At 43.2% G+C, this 23,981-nt stretch overlaps 1 protein-coding gene across 2 annotated transcripts in view; it reads right to left on the minus strand.

The window, feature by feature from the left end:
- Positions 1-332: 332 nt before the first annotated feature.
- LOC126161507 (E1A-binding protein p400-like) overlaps positions 333-23,981 on the minus strand; it is a 175,710-nt gene continuing 152,061 nt past the window's right edge. For both annotated transcript variants that reach the window (XM_049917412.1, XM_049917411.1), the window contains exon 7: positions 333-3,421. The gene's annotated coding sequence lies outside the window, so the exon portion shown is untranslated. The remainder of the gene's footprint in view (positions 3,422-23,981) is intronic.

Below are 23,981 nucleotides of genomic sequence, written 5' to 3' on the forward strand. Positions count from 1 at the left end.
TTTCTTTAAGAATTTCAATTTGTTTTTGAGCTGTGGTAACATCCCTACTTAAAATTGTCGAATCATCTGCAAAGGGGAGGTAGTCTACTCTAATATCACTTCTACCTAACTTAATTGATTGATCTTTATTTTGAATCGACTTTTGCTCTTAAATCTAATGATATTTTACCTTTTGTGTTGGTGCTAATAAATTACAGTTGTAGCCTACTGTTTTCTTTATCACACTACCAGAAGATATTTGCACTTTAATTCTGTTAATTTCTGTCCAGAGAAATGAATAATGTCTTTGAAACTTGCATTAAGAGTAGATGGTTTAAATAAAAACACGAAAGTATTTTGTACATTACGTTTAATATGACAAATGCAAAACTATTACAACTACAACGTGAGTAATAAAATAATGAATAAGTTCTTAACAATGCATGTAAAAGTTATTTACAATAAAAGGTACTCGTAAAATACTTGATACAGTATGTTTGGTATAGTAATACCACGTGAGACAGGAAAACTGTCCCTTATCAATACTCTACTTCCCGCAGTTCGAGACGAAATACGGAAATCCTCCTTGGCGATTACTGCTAAAACAGAGAGAGAGAATGGCGGGGTGGAAAGGGTAGACTCTGTTATCTCAATCAACTTCGGTGCCTGCGAATGCGGAATCAATAAATAAATAGTGGATAGGGGATATTGAAAAGATAGGGAGCTTACATCCTTGCTTTATAGAGGAAGAGTATGGGTAGTAAAGATAATGAGGTGTGTTAGTTCCGCTAGAAGAGTTACGGTTATTTGATGTTATGGGTCTGGCCGTATTCTTGAATTATAAGTTGTCTTCTTGAACTACAGTACGTGCTCAAATTTGTTTAATTTATTTCACGATGAAACCGAGGGATTAAGGAACCGAGTGGATTCAAATACTGCCAGCAGCGGGCGATCTGGGGTAGACGACCGGAGTGAAACCAAAACAAGCGGACTCGCCTGGCGTAGCGGAACAATACACGACCGCGGGCCGCGCTGAGTGACGTAACGCGCGCCCACTTTCTTCTGTGGCTTTCCTGGCGCCCCAGGCAGAACGCGACTCTAGAAGGCTGTGGGCTGGTCCGCCCAGCCCCCACGTGGTGGTCAGCGATGTAGCCGCTAGAAAGCGGACACACTTTCCGCTCACGAGCTGCCTATAGCGAACAGGTATCACGCGAACTGATGATGGTACTTGCGTGCAGTGGACTGGTTGTTAGCTACCGTTAGTGGTGACTGTAGCCGCGGGTGCTACGCTTGCCCCGAAGAAGACGACAAGTGCCTTCGCAGAAACATTTAATGCCCCAGAAGAACTGCATAGAGTCTATAGACTGGGATGCTCCCTTAGGGAAACGCAGTCACCGTCTTGTCCTTCTTATTAGATATATGTTTCAGCTTCAGGTCACACTAGTCGTATCATTACCTGGTGCAATTCTTTACCAACTCACCATATGATCCGTGACGAAAGAAAGAGAGGCGGAAAACATACCTAACTTTTATCCATTCCGGATGTAGAAACTGCAGCTATGATGAATAAATCAATCATTTCTGAAAGCCATTATTCATCACAGTGGCAGTATTCCACATTCATTATGGATAAACTTTTTATTTCGCTACCTAACTAGGTCAGAGGAACAATGAAAACTTACAGGAAGTGTAAACTGACGGCAATGAGAACAGTTCTCGTAATTAAATTCAATAAGAAATGTATCTTAGACAACGTTCCTCATAATTATGTTAGAGTTGTATTAGAGACCGCAGTGAAACAGTACAAGCAGCCAGAAATGCAAATGTGAAACCACATAGAAAAAACGAAATTAAGTCCCACTACAGACAAAGAGTCTTACGCAACAAATAATTTTGTGGCCTGAAACTAGATTTAAGAACCTGACAACTTTTAAAATTCTTAGACATAGTTCGGCAATCTAGGCATAAGGAAAAGATAAAAATTTCACCCATACGAAAGATAAAGCTCGCACTACTGATGTGTTTGAAAAAAATCCACTAGATTTCAGCCAGTTTTTCCTGCTCAACAACATACATTATTTGATAGTGTGATTAATACAATAACCATGAATTTCAACAATAGGGAAGTAATTTACTAATTAAAGGGCGTGAGAACAACATCTAAAGATGACTGGTTGCAGTCGTCACTCAAAATATTCGAAAACAGGCCATTTAATGACGACTTGGCAGTAAATCGAAACAGGGAATTATACAGCCTTTGTGACCTGCACCTGAAGTATATAGAGCAATTATTTCTCTGAAGCAACTCACACGCAGATACGTTACTAGGCAATGTTTCCACGGTCACGTGAAAAGCTTTCATCTGCCTTACTTTATAAAGCTATCATCTGAAGGTACTCTAACGCACTGCTTTTGCAGTTTGGTTGTGAATGGGAGATGTTGTAAATGACAACCTGCGGTTAGTAACACCAACAACCCTACGAAAGCCACTGCATTGAAACAGACTTTTTTGGATAGGGATTTTCTGTTGTGAGACGAAATGCCATTTCGCAGTACTTGCAGCGTACTGTTTTCCAAGTGGTATATTTTAAGAAACAGTGTTTTATTTTCGAGTGAGACGTCAGTCACTGCATTTCACACGTAACAGCTCTCCGGTGATATGAAGAATGTGCCATCCAAATTTACTATAGTCTAATCAAAATTAATTGTTACTCTACGCTTTACATCACTGACCTGAGAACTCAAGGTCGCGCACAAACTACCTTCTGTTGCCTACGCGCTACTACAAAATATTAGTTTGCGCGCAGGGTTCGAGAAGTGTACAACTGTTGACACGCACTACAACCACGACTTGTTTCAGTATCCCCGAGCGCCGATGTGAGCCGTGAGTTTTGAAGGCAGGGGGAATTACTACGACTGAGCTTTAAGTGACTTGGAGCTTAAATGCTTTGTGACAACGCTACAGCGACACTTGGCAGACGTAATTAACAAGTTCTAATTAGACTATAATACGGAGATTCGGATGTGTGTCCAGTGATAATTTCCGTTGAAATTAACGATTAGCCGGTAATATAGTGTGCAACACGTTAATTAGGTTTAATTACCCTATTTCGAAGAACGATGTAAAGAATGTACCAATTTTGCGCAATGTAGCTGGCCACTAGAGTGTTAAGACTGTGTTAACAAATAACCTGACAGTTTGGAATCCACATCGGTTTCTTAAAGTGTTGATAGTTGACGCTGTCATGGTTGGCCAGGGTATTTGGAGGATTTAAAGCTAAATTACAGAGGAGGGACTAGGTCGGGATGAGAAACAGGGAGGCTCTGTACACAAAGTAGCGCTGCTTTTCCCAGCTGACGTTCGGCGCTGAAGCCAGACTTTCCACAGACAGGATGCCTGGGCACCTTGCGAACGGAGCTCCAAACTGCGACCGCTGCCAGTCTGGAACATAAATAAAAAGAAACAAATATAAGCAAAATTTCTAAATTTTTGTCTTTTGAGTATTGAGCTGTCAAATTATTGAAAGGCACCTGGTTGAACCATTAATCTCGTATCCCTATGCATAAAAAACCGGAGAAATGCGAATGGGACTCGCACTCCGAGGGTTCTGTACAAACTTAACTATGTACATAGATAATAATAATAATAAATAATAAACAATACAACAAATATACAGAAGAAAACAGGAGAAAAAATTGAAAAATGCATCCGACTGGCTGAGGAAGTCAAGGACATGTGGCATCAGGATAAAGTTGACATTATACCGATTATACTATCAACTACTCGAGTCATACCACACAATATCCACCAGTACATCAACGCAGTACAGCTACATCCAAACGTATATATACAACTACAGAAATCTGTAATTATTGATACATGTTCAATTACCCGAAAGTTTCCAAATGCAATGTAGCATATACTGTACAGTTAAAAGGAAGTCACGCTTGATCAAGATCCGCGTCACTTTCCATTTTTAACCAGACATAACGTCTGAGAAAGGAAAGAAAAATAATAATAATTTCACGACGCTCACTCAGTGGTCTGGTGCAGATCTTTCTACTGGACGCGACTTCGGCGAGTTGTGTGTCCCTACCCTACCCCAACCGGGTAAAGGGGTCCTACATTTCGACGTGGAATCCGAAACCAGGTGTTGTTTCTGGCGACTCATCGCATTGTTGAGAGGTGAAGGCTAGGTTAAAATGAACACTGGAAAATCCCGCGTCCTAACAGCTTTCAGGCAGATCCATCACGGCTAGACCACTAGGCCCGCCACGTATGTAGGTAGTTCATCCACAGGTTCTGAGGAGTGAGTTTGCGAGTATAAAAATAATATGTGACAGTCATGGCGGTATTTATTGACTTGACGTAGAAGCTTAAATTATATACACCACTGTAAACCTTGGTATTTGACATAAACTGCAGCTCGATAGGTCTAACCATTCCTGAGAAAAATGCATCTTCAGATAAGACAATATCTTTTGATTGCATTGATTTATAAATTTAAATTTTGTACATCGCCAAAGAACAGCAGACGTTAATACTTGAAACAAATTTCAAAACGATACCTGTAGCCGTTCCTGAGAAAAAGGAGTCTGTCAGTCGGAGAGACAGACAGACATACAGACAATAAAGCGATCCTATAATAATTCCGTTTTTACCGACTGAGGTACAGAATCCTAAAAATGGGCCGGCCGGGGTGGCTTGGCGTTTCTAGGAGCTTCAGTCTGGAACCGCGCGACCACCACGGTCGCAGGTTCGAATCCTGCCTCGTGCATGGATGTGTGTGATGTCCTTAGGTTAATTAGGTTTAAGTAGTTCTAAGTTCTAGGGGACTGATGACCTCAGCAGTTAAGTCCCATAGTGCTCAGAGCCATTTGAACCATTTGAACCTAAAAATGGATGTACGTGCGTTTTCCAGCATTGCTCAGCAACAGGTGGAACAATTTCAGCCAAACATTGTAGACAGCTGACTTAGCACGAAAGACAATTAATTTTACATATATTTGTGCCGACGCTCGAAATAAGAGGTACGTGGCATGTAATCTATAACTCTGCAACGCTTGTAGCAACTTCAGGCAAATCAGTCGTCAGACTGGTTTGATGCGGCCCACCTCAACTTCCGCTCGTTTGTCAACCTCTTCATCTCATAGTAGCAGTTACTCCCAGCATGCTCGGTTATTTGTTGGGTGCATTCCAATCTCTGTCTCCACGCACCTCTTTGCCCTCTACGGCTCCCTCTAGTCAATGAAAGTTATTCCCTGATGTCATAACACACGTCCTATCGTCATATCCTTTCTTCCAATAAATGTTTTCCAGGTATACCTTTCTCGTCAGTTCTATAGAGAACCTCCTGGTTTCTTATCAGTCGACTTAATTTTCAGCAACCTTCTCTAACACCACCATTCAAACGCTTCAGTTCTCTACTGCAACTGCGTTTACATTTACATCTACATACCGAGGGAGATGACACAGTAGTTACCAGAATCGTCTCGCGTTCGTGAGGACGACGGTTCAGATCCCCGTCCGGGCATCCACATTTAGCATTCCCATGATTTCCCGAAATCGCTCGAAGCAAATGCCGGTATGGTTCCTTTGGAAAGAACATAGCCGATTTCCTTCGCCGTCCTGTCGTAATCCGATTTTGTGCTCCGTCTCCAATGATCTCACAGTCGACATGACGTTAAACTCCGATCTTCTTTCCTCCCATCTACGCATATATTCTACAAGCCGCCTGATGATGTGTGGCGAAGGATGTTTTGCTCTCCACTGTCACTTCCCCGATTTCCTGTTCCAGAGTCCAATAATTCGCGGGAAGAACGATTTTTGGAAAGCCGCTATCTGAGCCCGAATCTCTCTAATTTTACCTTCATGGTCTTTTCGTGAGGTATACGTAAGAGGAAGCAATATACTGTTTGATTCTTCTAGGAATGTACGCTCTTGCGCAGTAAACTATAGCATGACGCCCAACGCCTCCGTTGTAGTGCCAGTCACTGGAGCTGGATGAGGATTTCCGTGTTGCTTCCGTGGGGCAAAAATTGTAGAGGCAGGCAATGACTTGACTTCAAGTGGATATAGGCTGCTGCAGGTATGCAGAGATGAAGAGGCTTGCACATAAAAGACTAGTGTGGAGAGCTGCACGAAACCGTACGACGGACTAACGACCACAACAGTAACATAGACGATTGTTACCCATTACTGCCAAGTGACTCTTTTGTATTTCTTAGGTGTGACAACAAACACGTGAAATCAGGTACTGGGGCGTAGAACGGCGGGAGTACCAGGTTCAGTGTTGATATCAGACCTTCGTTTTGTCATAAACAACGGCTTGAGCTCTGACACCAAGCGAACGATGTATGGCTAGGTCTTCAGTTCAAGACCTGGCCGCACGATCTGCTGGTTGCGAACCTTCCGCACTCCTCTCCCCACCCCTCGCCATCCACTGAGCGGTATTGGAACCAGCGACCTCTGAGACGAGTGGCACATCATTACAACACGTTAGTTAAAAGCGAACCACCAGTACTAATTACACCATTCAACTGCGACTTACGAATTTATATCGTAAGACTTAATAGAATTTTTTTTTAATTTCAAGGGGGGACGACTTGGTTCCAGGTGCATTAAAGATTCTTAAACGCTGGCCGTGAATTCGTGGTAATGAAACTTTTTATAGGCTAGCGTCAGAAACGTTGCCACTCTACAGTTCAGTCACGTTAATGTGACCACCATCCAAGTTCGACTTCAACGTGCAATAACCAGTCGCAAACGGCAGGTTACAACATTTGCAGCGGCGGGTATGTAAAGCGTGCCGGTGGGACACGAAAAATGGTGCAGCCCTTGTCGTAATGTGGTAACGGAGTGATGTGTGTCACGTTCAAAAGGGAATGATCATTGGCTTACGGGCGGAGGGTATAAACATTTCCGACACGGCTAATTTGTAAACCGTTCGCTTGCTGCCGTGGTTAAAGTAGTCGTTTACTGCGCATGGTGACATGGCACTATTCAAAAGCAGCGCCGATGTAACTCTGGTGCACCATGGGCTGTAGATGACAGGGGTGACGGCGGCTGTGGCGATGTGTACCGGTGAACAGAAGAGCAACTCTCGAATAACTAACCGCCAAGATGAATCAGGGGGCTAATAAGGATCGTTTATCGAACAGTGCTAGGTATGGGCCTCCGCAGCAAACGCAATATTATCAACGTGGTTCATGCACCCATGCTGACTGTTGTTCATCGGCGACGATGGCTGGAATTTGCATGCCAATGCCGCAACTGAACGTCCACTGAGTGGCGATAGGTAGCCTTTCAGATGAATCACGTTTTATGCTTCATCGGACCGATGGTCGTTTTCGTGTACAGCGTGAAACGTCTGAAGGCAAACGCCCTGCAACCTGGAGTGAGTGTTTCAGACATTCCCGGGGTGATCTCGTCGTTTTGGAAGACACAATGTATCAACAAAGTATACGACTATCCTTGTAAACCATGTCCACCCCTACACGCAGTTTCTTTTCCCTTGGCACCGGTATCTACCAGCGGGGTAATGCAAGGTGCCACGGAGGTCACAGTACCCGTACGTTGTTCTAGGAGCACCAGGAAGAGTTTAGCGTACATCCCTGGCCACGAAACTTCCCGGATCAATACCCAATCGAGACTCTGTGTGGCTACCTCGATCAGGCTGTTCGCACCATGGATCCAGATTTTCAGAGCACTGGAGTCGACGTGGCCCCATATTCATGAAGGTACCTTCAAGAATTGGGTCAAATGGCTCTGAGCACTATGGGACTCAACTGCTGTGGTCATAAGTCCCCTAGAACTTAGAACTACTTAAACCTGACTAACCTAAGGACATTACACACATCCATGCCCGAGGCAGGATTCGAACCTCCGACCGTAGCGGTCGTGCGGTTCCAGACTGTAGCGCCTTTAACCGCTCGGCCACTCCGGCCGGCCCTTCAAGAATTCATTAACCTCCTTCCTGCACCTCTCGCGCTGCAAAAGGTGATTATTCAGGCTTGTGACAGGTGGTCACACTAATGTCACTAGACAGTGTATAACATAGACATTTGTCACGAAGGTAGGTAGCATAGCGTTGCCAAGGAAATGTTAATAGGCGTAGGACTGATTCTCGAAAAGCGACAGTTGTGAATTGCCGTGGCGTTTCCCGGACTGCAGCAAGGAGTTTGTCTCTAAAATAGCGAACAGGCACGTATTCTCCACATAAAACGTACTTTTGACTGCGAGTGGACATTCTCTCTCTTCGTGACTAGTCTCTACTGATTTGTGCAGTGAGCACATGAATCGGTCCAGAAACAGCTGATGCGACTGGCGTAGTGACTAAGACTTTACGGAACAGTTCTCTCCGGCGACCTTGTATCGAGGTCACCTTGGTCGAACTGTTGCGCAGCTCTGAATCATTCACGAGGAATGCTTTACATTTTCGACCCCTGTCACCTTCGCCAAGGCCGTCCGTTCTTTACACATTTTTTGTAGCTTTCACCGTTTTCACGGAAAACGCTGTAAGTGACCTCACAGAGAAGTAGGTAATCAGTATAATCGTCGGATCTCGAAGATAAAAATCGTTTGTAACGAGTGTGTTAGTACTTTGTTGCTTTTCCGAAACCTTCAAAACACTTGTACGATCCACGGTGTCCTTCTTGATATAAATTATTTTTTACACCACATATTTGTCAAAAAATTTCTGTTCTAGCGAAAATTTCGCTTGAACGTCGCCCACCTTGCCGCTTTCCCTCCGTTGCATATTGTCTCGCGTATTAACATGCGCCTTTGCAGTACCATAGCCCTTCATTACTGTCACTTGAGTAACCTATTTCTGTTCCGTCAACAACGATTCCCAACCTCATCAGGAAACTGTACCTTGTGAGTATACAGGATTTCGCATTCAAGAAGTAACGTACTGCGTAAAAAAAGTCACAAGCAAATTTGTTACTAGAGCAGGCAGTTGATTTTCTGCACACTTTATCCCATTAATTGTAAACCAAGGATGTTATAAAGCACCTACACTATTTTGTTACCGACTTCTTGCCGCCTATACGAGTACTGCTCAGAATTTTTGTGTCATTAACAAAATCATCGGAACTGCCTTTAGTAATAGGCTGCGATCCACCGAAGCCTTTTTTTCATCGATTTCCTCTGTAGACCAACAAATTGAGATTAGATATTTGACATATCTGTATCTTATTTCTTACACTTTTACGTTGATTTTATTCCTGTAGGGAATCCGACTGCCCATTTCATGGTCCAATAGCCCTACTTACCACAGCCGTCAGTATCTTAGATGGTACGTTGACTTAGCTTATAGAACGGAAAGAACATTCGTCAACACAATTAAGGAATCAGATGAAGTGACATTCACCCTGTAAAAATGAACTTTTAACATTATATCGTCACAGAACCGGCATTTACGACGGACTTACAGAACTATCCTACTGCCGCGAACATATACCCGGCGTACGAATCACGAAGACTAAATACGAGAAGTAAGGGTTTGTACGGAAGCATATACACAGTGCTTTTTGATCGACTAATTAACAGATGGGAGGAATGTTTATCACAACCAAAATACCTCAGAACCAAGTGACATGACAACAAATGAGTCTGAAGTTTGAAGAAGGGAACAAGCGCCAAAAAACAGATTTTTTTCCACCAAGCTTGTGTTAGCATATAGATGCGCATTGTGAGCTATAGAAAGGGAATGAAAACGATTTATGTGCCGCCTTAATAGGACTTAGAAATATTCGTTGGTTTGAAGAATGGAACGTACTCGTATCCCAATTTCGAGTGCGTCCACCCTTAACTCTTTGGTCACTCTAATATCTGGTGTAGGTATCTGTTGCTCAGTTGCTTGAAACATTGTGTTTCCAGCACACAAGGATATTGTTTTGTGTTTCATGCCTGACGTCTGAGTCTAGATATTCTTCATTAAAAATAAATGAACGATAGCTATAGACACAGTAACTACTCTAGCTGTTTTAAAAGCGTCTTAGTTTGGCGTTTCTAATATGATGCTGTGTCTTTTTGTCGTGGGCCTGCATTTAAGTTGTGTGGTGTTGAACATATTGCTAAAACGTCTTTATCCGCCTCTGGAAGTGATATTGACTCCACAACAGTAAAAAATAAGAAAGACGTATACACACATCAAAAAAAAGTTCTGCATCTCCTCGTAACAACCTGTACAGAAAATTGGAACATGGATCAACATAAACTTCATTTCCACCCTTTTTGTTGCTCATGAAAACCACACATTTCATGTTGTACCACCATACAGCGAGACTTTCAGAGGTGGTGGTCCAGAATGCTGTACTGACCGATACCTCTAATACCCAGTAGCACGTCATCTTGCATTGATGTATGCCTGTATTCGTCGTGGCATACTATCCACAGGTTCATCAAGACACTGTTGGTCCAGATCGTCCCACTCCTCAACAGTGATTCGGCGTAGATCACTCAGAGTGGTTGGTGGGTGAGTCGTCCATAAACAGCTCCTTTCATTCTATCCCAGGCATGTTCGATATGGTGCATGTCTGGAGAACATGCTGTCCACTCTAGTCGAGCGATGTCGTTATCCTGAAAGACGTAATTCCAAGATGTGCACGTTGGGGGCGTGAATTGTCGTCCATGAAGACGAATGCCTCGCTAATATGCTACCGATATGGTTGCACTATCCGTCGGAGGATGGCATTCACGAATCGTACAGCCGTTAACGGCGCCTTCCATGGCCACCAGCTGTGTACGTCGGCCCCACATAATGCCACCCCAAAATAGCAGGGAACCTCCACCTTGCTGCACTCCCTGGACAGTGTGTCTAAAGCATTCAAGGCCACCGGGTTGCCTCCAGACACGTCTCCGATGATTGTCCGGTTGGAGGCATATGCGACACTCATCGGTGAAGAGGGCGTGAGTGGTCCATTCGGTATGTTGTTAGGCCCATCTGTACCGCGCCGCATGGTGTCGTGATTGCAAAGATGGACCTCGCTGTGGACGTCGGGAGTGAAGTTGGGCATTGCGCACAGTCTGAGTAGTAACGCGTCGTCCTGTGGCTGCACGAAAAAGATTATTCAACATAGTGGGTTTGCTGTCAGGGTTCCTTTGAGCCATAATCGATAGGTAGCGGGCATCCACAGCAGTAGTAGCCCTTGGGTGGTCTGATCGAGGCGTGTCATCGACACTTCCTGTCTCTCCGTATCTCCTCCATGTCCGAACAACATCGCTTTGGTTCACTCTGAGACGCCTGGACACTTCCCTTGTTGAGAGCCCTTCCTGACACAAAGTAACAACCGTGGTATTGACCGTCTGGGCATGGTTGAACTACAGACAACCTCATTCCTGGGGGAATGACTGGAACTGATTAGCTGTCGGACCCCCTCCGTCAAATCGGCGCTGCTCATGCATGGTTGTTTACATCTTTGGGAGGGTTTAGTGACATCCCTGAACAGTCGAAGGGACTGTGTCTGTGTTACAATATCCGCAACCAACGTTTACCTTCGGGTATTCTGGGAACCGGGGTGATGCATAACTTTTTTTGATGTGTGTAGTTACAGTTGTGCCCACAGGGAGCGGTGAGAAGGAGGGGGGAGGGGGAGGGAAGGAGCAATGAAGACATTTATCCCTAGGACGCTCACTTAGGGCGTCATGGGAGTTGTTCCCATTCCACACCTATGACTTCTCCTCCCGCTCTTCTCGCTGCATCAGCATCTTCGGTCCACGCCTTCTGAGGAAGTCACAAAGGCGAGCGCATCTTTCACCGAACAAGGCAGCCCACATAAGACAGCATCATGACACTTTACCCTCTACTCCCATTTCGCCGGAACTGTGATCACTGCACCCTAACTACCACAAACCCTCCCTTTCTGGGCACCCGACTGCGGAGAGGTCCGGAGGCACAGTGGCCAGGCCTCAGTTACGACCCCTGTCCTCCGTGCCCTCGGGCTCCTCCGATGGACCGATGTATAGCCCCGATTGTTTCTTCTCTCTTCTTCCTTCCGTTATTTAAAAAAATAAAAAAAGCGTAATGCATATTTTTGTGATTTATGGAGCTGAAAGATGTAGATTCGCATCCCACGACATGTTAAAAATTTTTTTCATCTTAACTTTGTTAACATATTTTAGGACTCTGTTATGAATATATGTTCCGCAACAGTAGATGTTATTCGAGATTTTCGTCTGATTAGAGAATGAAAGATGAAATAAACATTTGATTGTTTCTTTCTGAATGTGTGGTGATTTCTGAGTGTGGTTTTAGTTGGAAATCTAAGAGATCAGCTTAAATTTCTGCAAGCGAAATGATGAGAAATAACACTCGTATTCTTTCTGGTGACAAATATTTCAGGGTAGCATTTCATAAGTCTTCCTGCAAACCAACGGCAGTCGCGGTTGACATATCTCTTTCGCTAGCGGCATACGTTAGCTGTTGCCCATATTAGAGATGCCCGCATCGAACGCTGAAGAAAGTCGATAACAGTTCTTGGACCTGTCGATATTACGTGTGACGTCAAAATGACGTTTTCAGAAAGTCTTGTGAAATGAGAGCTACTCTTTTCCGAATTACAACTATCATAGGCACGTCACGAAACCACGGAACTTCCAAATGATACCAGAGATATGTCGTTGTCTATAATGGAAGAACTTTGGCAGCGCAGCTATATCCTCGGTGGTGCTCTTGATGCTGAAAGACAACACAGAAATAAACTGAGTCATCCGCCACCAAACGAAATAAGCATCACTGCCAATCTCCTTCCGCGATAGGCAGCGGTGAATGTATGGAATGTACTGAATGTATTCGGAAAACTAAAGGATCACACGGCCTTCAGAAAACTCCTAACGATGACGTCGCAGGAAGTCGTCGAATGCTTGAGGTTACATTGAAACCTGACGCAGTAAGAAATCCGTGAAGCATTTATTGAAGAATGTCGGTGCTAAAATTCCTCATAAACTAGCTCCTTTTAATACACAGTTCTAATCACCTGTCGCTCCCGGAACCATGACTCATCGCTGAACCCTTAAGTCTACCCTTCCTTGCAAACATAACCAACCGTATCTACCCGATCTCAAATGAATGCTCCATTTCGTCCTTTACTTGCCCAAGTGGCATCCCACTCATATAACACCTACATCCCCCCTATGATTTCCTTCTCACGAAGACAATCCCTATACCTTTCGATGTATCCTTCTCTCCAACACTTCTTACATCCCAGTTCTTAAAGTTACCGGAAGCTCCCATCATACCATGCTCTTAATCAAGAGAATGTTCGTCAGATTCTATCATTTCGTCATAAATATCAACACTTATTGTATGTTCTTGATTTTTTTTTTGTGTTAATGTAAATGTTATAGTTCAGCGACTAAAGAGCGACAATTACACCGCTGGCAGTCCTCTTCCATCGGGGCACAGTACGTAACTGTTATGAAAAGAGCATTACATACCAAAGATCTGAAGGTCATGATCTTGAATCGCTTCGTGTGCATGGAATAAGAAGATTTGCCATAAAAACATTCCTACACAGTATTGAGGGCAAGTATGCAATGGTCGGTTATCTCTATAGGAAGTTTCATTGTTACGTCATGAGGATGAAATGCTTGGATTATAAAGCTGATATTAATTCCGTGGACAGTGGTGAATTTGGAGCAGGCCCCTACGTACTGCTATCGAATGACACATTACTTCAATGGAAGAACCAACGATTTGTCGGGATAGCACTGGTACCTGTAGGGGAAATAATTTTTGTGCTATTTTAGGACAAGTGTTTTTGTGTTTATTTGCCGATAGTGATTCATTGCCATCAAAATCCAACAGGCTGGACTAGATTAATAGTAACGATGAGGAAACATGAAACCTTGGAACAGGTGAAAAAAGGGTGAAAGCTTTGTACTGTTTAACGTCTTAGAGGAAGTTCTGAATAAAAGTTGTCTAGACCTGTTACAGGTTACGGCAGCCATGAATACAAAGGAAGAGGGTTGTTCTGTCAACATGGAGCGCATTTTAGCTGGTGCGCAGAACGTACCTCCAGTCTTTCCTTCTGACGTCGGAAGCGCCTACCTGCAGTAGACAGGCCACTCGCTAATGGGAGGGAAGTCACTAGATAGACAACAGGAATTAGAGATAACGAGATGTCCGCTAACGGTAAACGGTGTACGCGACGCAATCTGCAGGGGACAGCGTTGCGACAGCCTTGCGCCGCCGCGTCCTTGCCGTGGCGGCGGCGGTACCAGCCTGCGGCTTCCGCCAGCCCAGCCGCGCCTTGCTGGGCCGCCAGCTCCCCGCCTACGTCACTGCTGTGCAAGAAACAGGTTTCACGGCATTGCAGTCGTAACTAGAGCAGGACTACTGCAGCAGTTATTAAAGCACAACGCATACTATGCTATACGTTCCTTCAATTCTTGACACTGTGCAGAAAAACGAGCTCTCGGATGGAAGTGTGCTGGCTACAATTCTGTTCAAAATACACACGAATAAAAGAAATATATTCATACAGGTATCGACGAAAAACGCAAAACTGTAAACTATGGTGGCCGATAGATGAACGTATAACGCTGCAGTGCAATTTGACCACTCAGCTGTTAAATGGTTCAAATGGTTCAAATGGCTCTGAGCACTATGGGACTTAACATCTGTGGTCATCAGTCCCCTAGAACTTAGAACTACTTAAACCTAACTAACCTAAGGACATCACACACATCCATGCCCGAGGCAGGATTCCAACCTGCGACCATAGCGGTCGTGCGGTTCCGGACTGATCGCCTAGAACCGCTAGAGTTAACAGGGGACACGTCGATACCATACCAGGGCATAAAGTCTTTTGCGACTTTCATTCCGTCTACTAAGCTGAAAAGTAATTATACCTCGCAGTCTGGTGCGTGAACAACATACACAGATGTCAGCACTTGAGAGAGGACGTGTAGGTGGGCTCAAAAAAGTCGGTTGAAGTAATTAGCGAATCGCTCGACATTTTAATAGGAGCGATGCAATTATCCGTCGATTTGGCGGGAATGGGTGAACCATGGCCGAACACAGCGTCAAGAAGGAAGCGGTCGACCTAGAGACCGACAGAACGTGATGTCCGAGCAGTCATCACAGAGGCGCTCAGAGCCCCGGATTAATTATTATCATGGGGCCGACGTGCAACTACTGACCGAGGTGGCGCAGTGGCTGGCACACTGGACTCGCATTCGGGAGGACGACGGTTCAATCCCGCGTCCGGCCATCCTGATTTATGTTTTCCGTGATTTCCCCAAATCGCTCCAGGCAAATGTCGGGATGGTTTCTTTGAAAGGGCACCGCCGACTTCCTTCCCCGTCCTTCCCTAATCCGATGAGACCGATGACTTCGCTGTCTGGTCTCCTCCCACAAACAACCCAACCAACCCGACGTGCAACAGGAGCTGTGATCACAAGGACCATTAAGAGCCGGCCCACAGAACGAGGGCTCCTTGCGCCGATTACCATTTACCTCGGTACGCAAATAAGCCAGTTTGCAGTGGTGTCAGACACATTCGGCCTGTAATCTTATCGACTGGAGTAGAACTATCTTCAGTGATGAGTCCAGCTTCGAACTGAGCCCCGATGACCAGCAAAGATGTGTCTGGAGACGCTCTGGGCAGCCGTGGCATATCACTCTGACTGTCGTCCGCTATCCGGGCGGGCAGCTAGGAGTAATGGTCTGGGAGACCATTTCCTTTTGTAGCAGGAGTCCTCTGGTTTTCATCCAAGGCACCCTTACAGCACAGCAGCACGATGACGATATTCTACGGTGTGTTTGGCTAGCAAGGTCACCGGATCTCTCCTCAATTATCAATGTTTCGAGCACTCCAACTAGCTCGGGATTTCGACTATCGAACGCAGGGCTTCCCAACCTTTTCAGCTGGCGGACCCCTTCTTCAGTCGAAAATCCATGGCGGACGCCTAGTCAGTCAAGAGCACAGTAACTTTAAATTTCAGAGCGAAACCCATGGGAACTGAAAGCTTCTTAATGCAAGTGCCATGTTCCCAATGCTCCCCCCCCCCTCCCGTCCCCCCGCCCCCGAAGTATCAATAGTCTTTTGTTTAGAGATGAATGAAAACAACTTGAAATTAATGATCCAATTTGAATTCCCACTTTATCCAGACACTTACTAGTGGCTTTACTCACTTTGTTCAAAACACTATAGTCTGATTAAAATTATGTAAAGTCTTTCTTTGGTCGTCCTCCCTCCTCATTCATTTCAACTGGAAACCCTCCCTTGTCGTGAAGGCGATGGAGAAACTGCACCCTTCTTCAATGATCCTGACTTCAGCCACTGATCCATGTTAGAAGTAATAAACTGGTCAAAAATCGACTTATGAAATAGATAGTGCACTGACAAAGCAAGTTAACATTTAATGATGCCTGGGGCCGCATACGTGCCAGCGAGCGCTGTGATTGGTCGACAAAGCTCGCTCCGCGCATGCGTAAAAGGTTTCAGTGCATCTAGCGCCGTAAGCCGGGGCACAAACGACCTCCGTATTGTTGCTAAACAGTTGATAAGAGAAGCCGCATTCTCCGGCACTAAATTGTGCATACGTTCTCACTTTTGAACCCCAAAGGCTGCTTGGGGATACGACCTGAAGTAAAAGTACACATGTTTTTCACACGAAAAAAAAATAGGGATGAATTTGATTTTCACATTTTTATTCAATAATTTTACTCATTTTTTTAGAGGATTTGGTGAAAGGTGGCCGCGGACCCCCTAGAAAGAGCCGGCGGACCCCTAAGGGGTCCGCGGACCACAGGTTGGGAAGCCCTGATCTAACGCATCAGTTGGACAGAATTTAGCACGATATCCCTTAGGAGAACATCCAACAACTCTATCAATCAGTGCGAAGCCGAAGTTTCAAAGGGACAACAGGTGAATCAACGCGTTATCGACTCGCTGAAATTGTGAAGTTCTTCCTTTTGAATAAATCATTCAATTTTTCTGAAATTGTAATCACTTGTTTACTTCTACATGTACACTACACCTACCGATTTCCGTTCCATACGGATAATTCCTTCGTCGAGCGCTGTGTTTTTCTTTTTTTTCTATTTAATTCTCGTCTTAGAATGTATAACTGAATGAGTAACCCATAACACCATATAGTAGGAACTTATTGTATGCCGATTACTTTGTTATAGCCACCCAGAGCACAAATTTTGAATTGTGGAGAACACCCACACAAATACCCTTGAACATTTTTTCAGATACACAGAACAACTTAAACCAAATGGTAAGCTAGTCGCAAATTAAAGGTACTATGATCGGGTGTCGAACTGGATCCCCGTCAGACCACAAAGTATCTAGGAGTGACACTTGATAGATTCTTTATTTCAAGAAGCACTGCATGAACTAAACGTCAGAGGTTTCCACCAGGAACGATCTTCTACGGAAACGGAACGGATCACAATTGGGGGGGGAGGGGGTGTAGCTAACTGGCAACTATACGAAATTGTGCAGTGATTCTATGCTCTTTTGCGGTACAGCATGTAGGCCCAGTTTGGTATAATTCAGCACATGCCGAACAGGTGGAAGTAGCTCTCAATGGCACCTACAGAATCATAATAGGTTTCCTGAAATCCACTCCACTCGAATGGCTTTACCACCTCGCAGGAATAACACCACTTCCTCTTCGAAGAGAAATAGCTGCCACTGACGTCAATGGTGAGTTTCCTTAGAACATCGACGGCACATAGAGCCACTGCTGTGAAAGATAGGATGCAACTATGACTCAACTTCCACCTTGCTGAAAAAGCATTTCTGAAGCGTCACCTCCTGGCCTCCTGGCTATGATGAGGAATGGACGACTTGGAAGTCCTTGAATAGACGCCGGCCGCGGTGGTCTAGCGGTTCTAGGCGCTCAGTCCGGAACCGCGCGACTGCTACGGTCGCAGGTTCGAATCCTGCCTCGGGCATGGATGTGTGTGATGTCCTTAGGTTAGTTAGGTTTAAGTAGTTCTAAGTTCTAGGGGACTGATGACCACAGATGTTAAGTCCCATAGTGCTCAGAGCCATTTTTGAACCTTGAATAGACCGAGATCTGGAGTTGGCAGATCAAAGGTTTATTTGGCAAGATGGGGCTACATTGATCTAGATGATATTCAGTGAGACTGAAGAAGACCGGACTCGTCATCATATGCTTCAACGCCGACTGTGTCTAGCATCATGCACAGAAAATGAACTTCATCAACGAACAGAAAATGCATTGGAAGTGGCCAAGCTTTGGGAAAAAGTAATACACAGGTAGCTGTGTATAGTATGTATGTTTTTGATATGAGAAATAATAAAACTGAAATCTACATATACAGTAGCTCTTTGTTTAGTTTTGTTTACAAAAGGCGAGCTCCCATCAGCATATTCTCAAGAACACAACTCCAATGGATTTAATTTTCTTACGGTAGTTAGTTGACTAGGATTGTAGGTACATGGCTCCATTATATACTTGATGCAATATGCACTTTATAAACAAAACAAAAACTTAGAATAATATTTGTTTATTTTTTTCAGTACGAACACTGTTACACGAGTGCGGTGCACTGAAATATCTCGCTGTCTCACTGTTGCCAACTCCACCCAAGACAAAAACAATACAAAACACGCACTTCTGCAACTGCCAAAGCGTCTGCTAGCTACACACGTCGATGTCGCTTTAAGACTGTCACAACAACTGCCCGAGTGCCGGCCTTCACCAGTGGCTGCTGTATTTATTCCACTGACTTGTGACGTCATTCCCAAGACGACGAACAATACCTACGTCAGAATTACGGCATGTCTTGGGATCAAATTAAGTTTTATGTAATTTTAAGCTATGTTGATGGCCAGCTATGCAGACTGTTCGGTGCTTCCAAAAGACACTGTGAATACCTCACAAAATGGCGATTCTGTTCGCATGAAAATCATGTTTATAGTATATTTATTAATCCGGGATTTCGACTAAAAATATACAAAACAAAAATCACTAGAAAAATGTCGAAAGAAAAATCAAACATTGTTATCGTAATGTATATCAAACTATTTCGTACGATCAGTGGATGACGAAACTTACAGAGGATTTTGTACAGGCGAAGTATTACGAAAGCGACGTGATGGGAGTTTGACAATCTATTTCGGAGGTTTTTATCATCTTAATATCAATAAACCTTAAAGAACGTACTCAAAATTGTATTTCAAGAAGAACTAAACCAAAGGTGTAGGACAATCTATGTCTGACGTGTTTTCAGCGTTTTTAATCAAACAGCACTTTTATGCTCCAAAGAATGACTGGTGAACGAGATTAATATCAACATAACCTAAATTGGTCTGGAACAATAAAATTACTTTTTGTACTATCTCAAGTGAAGTGTTTATATGCTACGCCCTGGTCGAGTTATGGTAGAAGTGAAAAAAGAAACAAACATAAGAAAAAATTTGTTTCAAAAGTGAAGACATTAATTTGAAAATTAGAAAATAACATTTTACGTATCAGATTACTAATATTTTTTCGTAAATTTTTGCTGCTAGAATGCAATGAATCTGGAATGTAATTGAAAAAAACCAACATCTACCACTTTTGTAATAAAAAGAAAATAATACGGAACTTGTAAAACTTTTTTCGTTTGTCTTGGATTTCACAATAGCAGATTCTGCGCTGAGTTCCAGGAGTAGTAATTTCCCGTTCAAAGTACTAAAAAGTAGTCGTAGTTATACTGTGCAGAATGTTGTAGATAATGGTGAACTTGATTTTCTAATAATGACTTGCTACTGACGTTGAGGTATGTAATGTCAGCCATCTATTGTTGTACGTACGGACACGCGATTATTTTCATAGACTGAGGAACAATTGTTGCATGCAGATATCATCGTAATAAGATGCTTTTGCATTTTTCTAGGAAAATAATTAATTTGAAATAGGGGAATTATTTTTAAAAATGGGAGACTGATTTGTGAAGTGGAACCAAATGTCAATCGGAAGTCGACGAGACACCGGCTATCGAAACTGAGATTTAACCGGGAAGCCAAACTGCGGAGGTTTCCCGGGAAAAGAGTACTAACATGCTGTCGAAATTAGAGTAAACACTTGGTGTAGTAATAGCTATCGTTCAAAAAATGGCTCTGAGCACTATGGGGCTTAACAGCTGTGGTCATCAGTCCCCTAGAACTTAGAACTACTTAAACCTAACTAACCTAAGGACATCACACACACATCCATGCCCGAGGCAGGATTCGAACCTGCGACCGTAGCGGACGAGTGGTTCCAGACTAAAGCGCCTAGAACCGCTCGGCCACTCTGGCCGGCATAGTTATCGTCCATGAACCGTAAGGTACTATAGAAAAGTTGAGAAAATTGATGTAATCGTCGCTGAGCAAATAAATTGGCTGTAGAACAAGCTTCGATTAACCAATAATATATGTCTATTTCGTCCATTGGACACGATTTCGGGCGATATAGAGGGCCATATTGACAGTAAACGTGAAAGACATTTTTCGGAAGTCAAGTTTGAAGAGAAACATAAAGAAACAGTAAAAACGATCGATGATAAAACAGCCATTTCTGCAAAACACGCTCATTTCGAAATGGTGTCGCGATCAGAAAGAACAAATCCATAGCGAATTCGGAACGACTTTGCATATTCATTTTTGAGACACCAAGGCGCTTCATTGATAATAGTGAGAAGTGAGTGTTTCATTCGGGTTGTAATGTATTTGTAATTCCAAGAAATTGATGTTGTCACATGACTATTTGAGCAGACTATTTCTATAGCGAGGAGAATTCTATGAAAAGTGCTAAACTGTATGTCCCGAGTCTTGTCAAAGAGTAATGAAAACCTGATTGCCTTGAACCATGTGCTGATGTTCTTAAAGAGTTTATTAGCTGCATTATCTGTGTGAGGACTAGTGCTACTTTTTATTGTTATACTCGTTTCGTCTGCTAAATGGACAAAATGTTCATATTCTGGCAATGAAAATGTCAACATGAAGTCCATGAAACGTCATAGCAACTGAGAATTATTGTTCCCTTGTCAAATGTACTATGTACGAAAACTGATGATAAATTCTGTTGTCATTGGTAATACTTTCGTTAAAGTTCTGTCTGTATGATCTTTCATTAAGGTATGCTGAAATAAGCGAATGGATAGCTTTTCTGCTTGTTTATTCTTTTTGTACTGTCTGGTTTATTCAAGGTATTTAACTATCCTCCTCATGCGAGTACGTAAGTTAATATACAATAAAATACTAATAATAATTTGATAATATATTCGTATGACTATTTCGAACTTCGGTTTTATACACTTCGTTTCTAAGAGTGCAGGTTGTTTGAAAAACTTTAAAATACGTATCAGAGATAGAGCTGAATCCAATAATAACTCTGAAGTAGTACTTGATTTAGCTTCACAAGATTGTTGATAAAATGAAGACATAAAACAATATGGAGGTAATGCTGTTGAACATACTGCACGTTCATCAGCTTCTGAACTAGTGCACTTACGAGACAAGAGAGAGGTTAAAATGTGGCGGATAATACCTTTTACATTTAAGCCGGAAGAATGAAAACGGTGTTCAGCGATTTTCATAATTCGCGCTTGTAACTCTTGGGAAATTATGGAGCTCTGCGATTCTTACAACGCAACTCCCAGTTTAATATTTACGTGACACTACAAGCATTAATAATCCCGCGAAGCGATCTCAGTTAAAAGAAGCTCCGAATTTCACAAGACACTGTGCGGTCAGTTCCAATTCAGGACGTAGGGGAGAAAATTTTAAATGCAGGCAGTGCAGGAGACAGCTCGGTAATTTAGGCCCGTAAAGACAGAGGTAGGCGTGATGTAGGCCTGCGAAAAGCTCCCACGACCAATTCTGGGCTTTCTCCGCAACCTTCCCACTGAGCTTGCGCACGCTAATTTCTGCTTTTATGCCGTCTTCTGTGTCACATGTTCTTTTGCATGCAAGACATATTGTGCCAGAGTTACTTATTCACTCATAATTTCCTGTACTGTGAGGTGATATAACATCAGTCTGCGTGGTATCAGGTGACTGAAAATAAATATGTGCCCTTAACTTACGTTTTCAGGGTGATTTTAAAACTGTGTTAGTTTCTTATTCAAGAAGAATATAATGATTCCAATCCCAAAGAAAGCAGGTGTTGTCAGCTGTGAAAATTACAGAACTATCGGTTTAATAAGTCACGCTTGCAAAATGCCAACACGAATTCTTTACAGGCGAATGGAAAAACTGGTAGAAACCGACCTCGGGGAAGGTCAGTTTGGATTCCATAGAAATGTTGGAACACGCGAGGCAGTACTGACCCTACGACTTACCTTAAAAGATAAGTTAAGGAAAAACAAACCTACGTTTCTAGCATTTGTAGACTTAGAGAAAGCTTTTGACAACGTTGACTGGAATACTCTCTATCAAATTCTGAAGGTGGTACGGGTAAAATACAGGGAGCTTAAGGCTATTTACAATTTGTACAGAAACCAGATGGCAGTTATAGTCGAGGGGCACGAAAGGGAAGCAGTGGTTGAGAAGGGAGTGAGACAGGGTTGCAGCCTATCCCCAATGTTATCCAAGCTGTATATTGAGCAAGCAGTAAAGAAAGTAGGAATTAAAATCCCTGGAGAAGAAATAAAAACTTTGAGGTTTGCCGGCGACTCTGTAATTATGTCAGAGACAGCAAAGGATCTGGAAGAACAGCCGAACGGAACGAACAGTGTTTTGAAAGGACGATATATGATAAGCATCAACAAAAGCAAAACGAGGATAGTGGAATGTAGTCGAACTAATCAGTGATGCTAAGGGTATTAGATTAGGAAATGGGACACCTGAAATAGTAAATGAGTTTTGCTACTTGGGGAACAAAATAACTGATGATGGTCGAAGTAGGGCGGATATAAAATGTAGATTAGTTATGGCAAGGAAAGCCTTTCTCAAGAACAGAAATTTGTTAACTTCGAGTATAGATTTAAGTGTCAGGAAGTCTTTTCTGAAAGTGTTTGTATGGAGTGTAGCCATGCATGGAAGTGAAACATCGACGATAAACAGTTTAGACAAGAAGAGAATAGAAACTTTCGAAATATGGTGCTATAAAAGGACGCTAAAGATAAGAAGGGAAGATCACGTAACTAATGAGGTGGTACTAAACAGAACAGGGGAGACGAGAAATTTGTGGCACAACCTGACTAGAAGAAGAGATCGGTTGGTTATGGTTGTTGAGGAATGATGAGGGGACATATTGAGCATTTCCTGTAAAGAACATCATCTTTGCTTTGTCTTACTTTGTTATGCTAATTATTGCTATTCTGTTATGGGACTTAACATCTGAGGTCATCAGTCCCCTAGACTTAGAACTACTTAAACCTAACTAACCTAAGGAAATCGCACACGTCCATGCCCGAGGCAGGATTCGAACCTGCGACCGTAGCAGCCGCGTGGTTCCGGACTGAAGCGCCTTGAACCGCTCGGTCACAGAGACCGGCCAAGGGACCGCCAATTTAGTACTGGAGGGAAGCGTGGAGGGAGACCAAAAGATGAATACACTAAGCACATTAGAAGAAGTTGCAGTAGTTATTCGGAGATGAAGAGGCTTGCGCAGGATTAGAGCTGCATGGAGAGATGCATCAAAACCAGTCTCTGGGCTGAAGACCACAACAACAAATACAATAGTTTTCTTCTGTCACGTACACTTTTTTCATAATGAAATAAGGTTTCTTTTAATTGTAGTTGTAGGAATTTTATTCGGGCAGCAAGTTGGTTACATGAAGTGCCTTGCTTTTTATGTGAGTTGGTAAGCTTGGCAAAGCAAAAGTATTTCATTTTAGTGTAAAGCTTTGGCCAAATCGAAAGGGTTCCGTACAAACTTAATTATGTACTGGGTGATCAAAAAGTCAGTATAAATTTGAAAACTGAATAAATCACGGAATAATGTAGATAGAGAGGTACAAATTGACACACATGCTTGGACTGACATGGGGTTTTATTAGAACCAAAAACACACAAAAGTTCAAAAAATGTCCGACAGATGG

Source organism: Schistocerca cancellata, chromosome 2 (genome assembly GCF_023864275.1).
Source record: "Schistocerca cancellata isolate TAMUIC-IGC-003103 chromosome 2, iqSchCanc2.1, whole genome shotgun sequence".
NCBI lineage: Eukaryota > Metazoa > Arthropoda > Insecta > Orthoptera > Acrididae > Schistocerca > Schistocerca cancellata.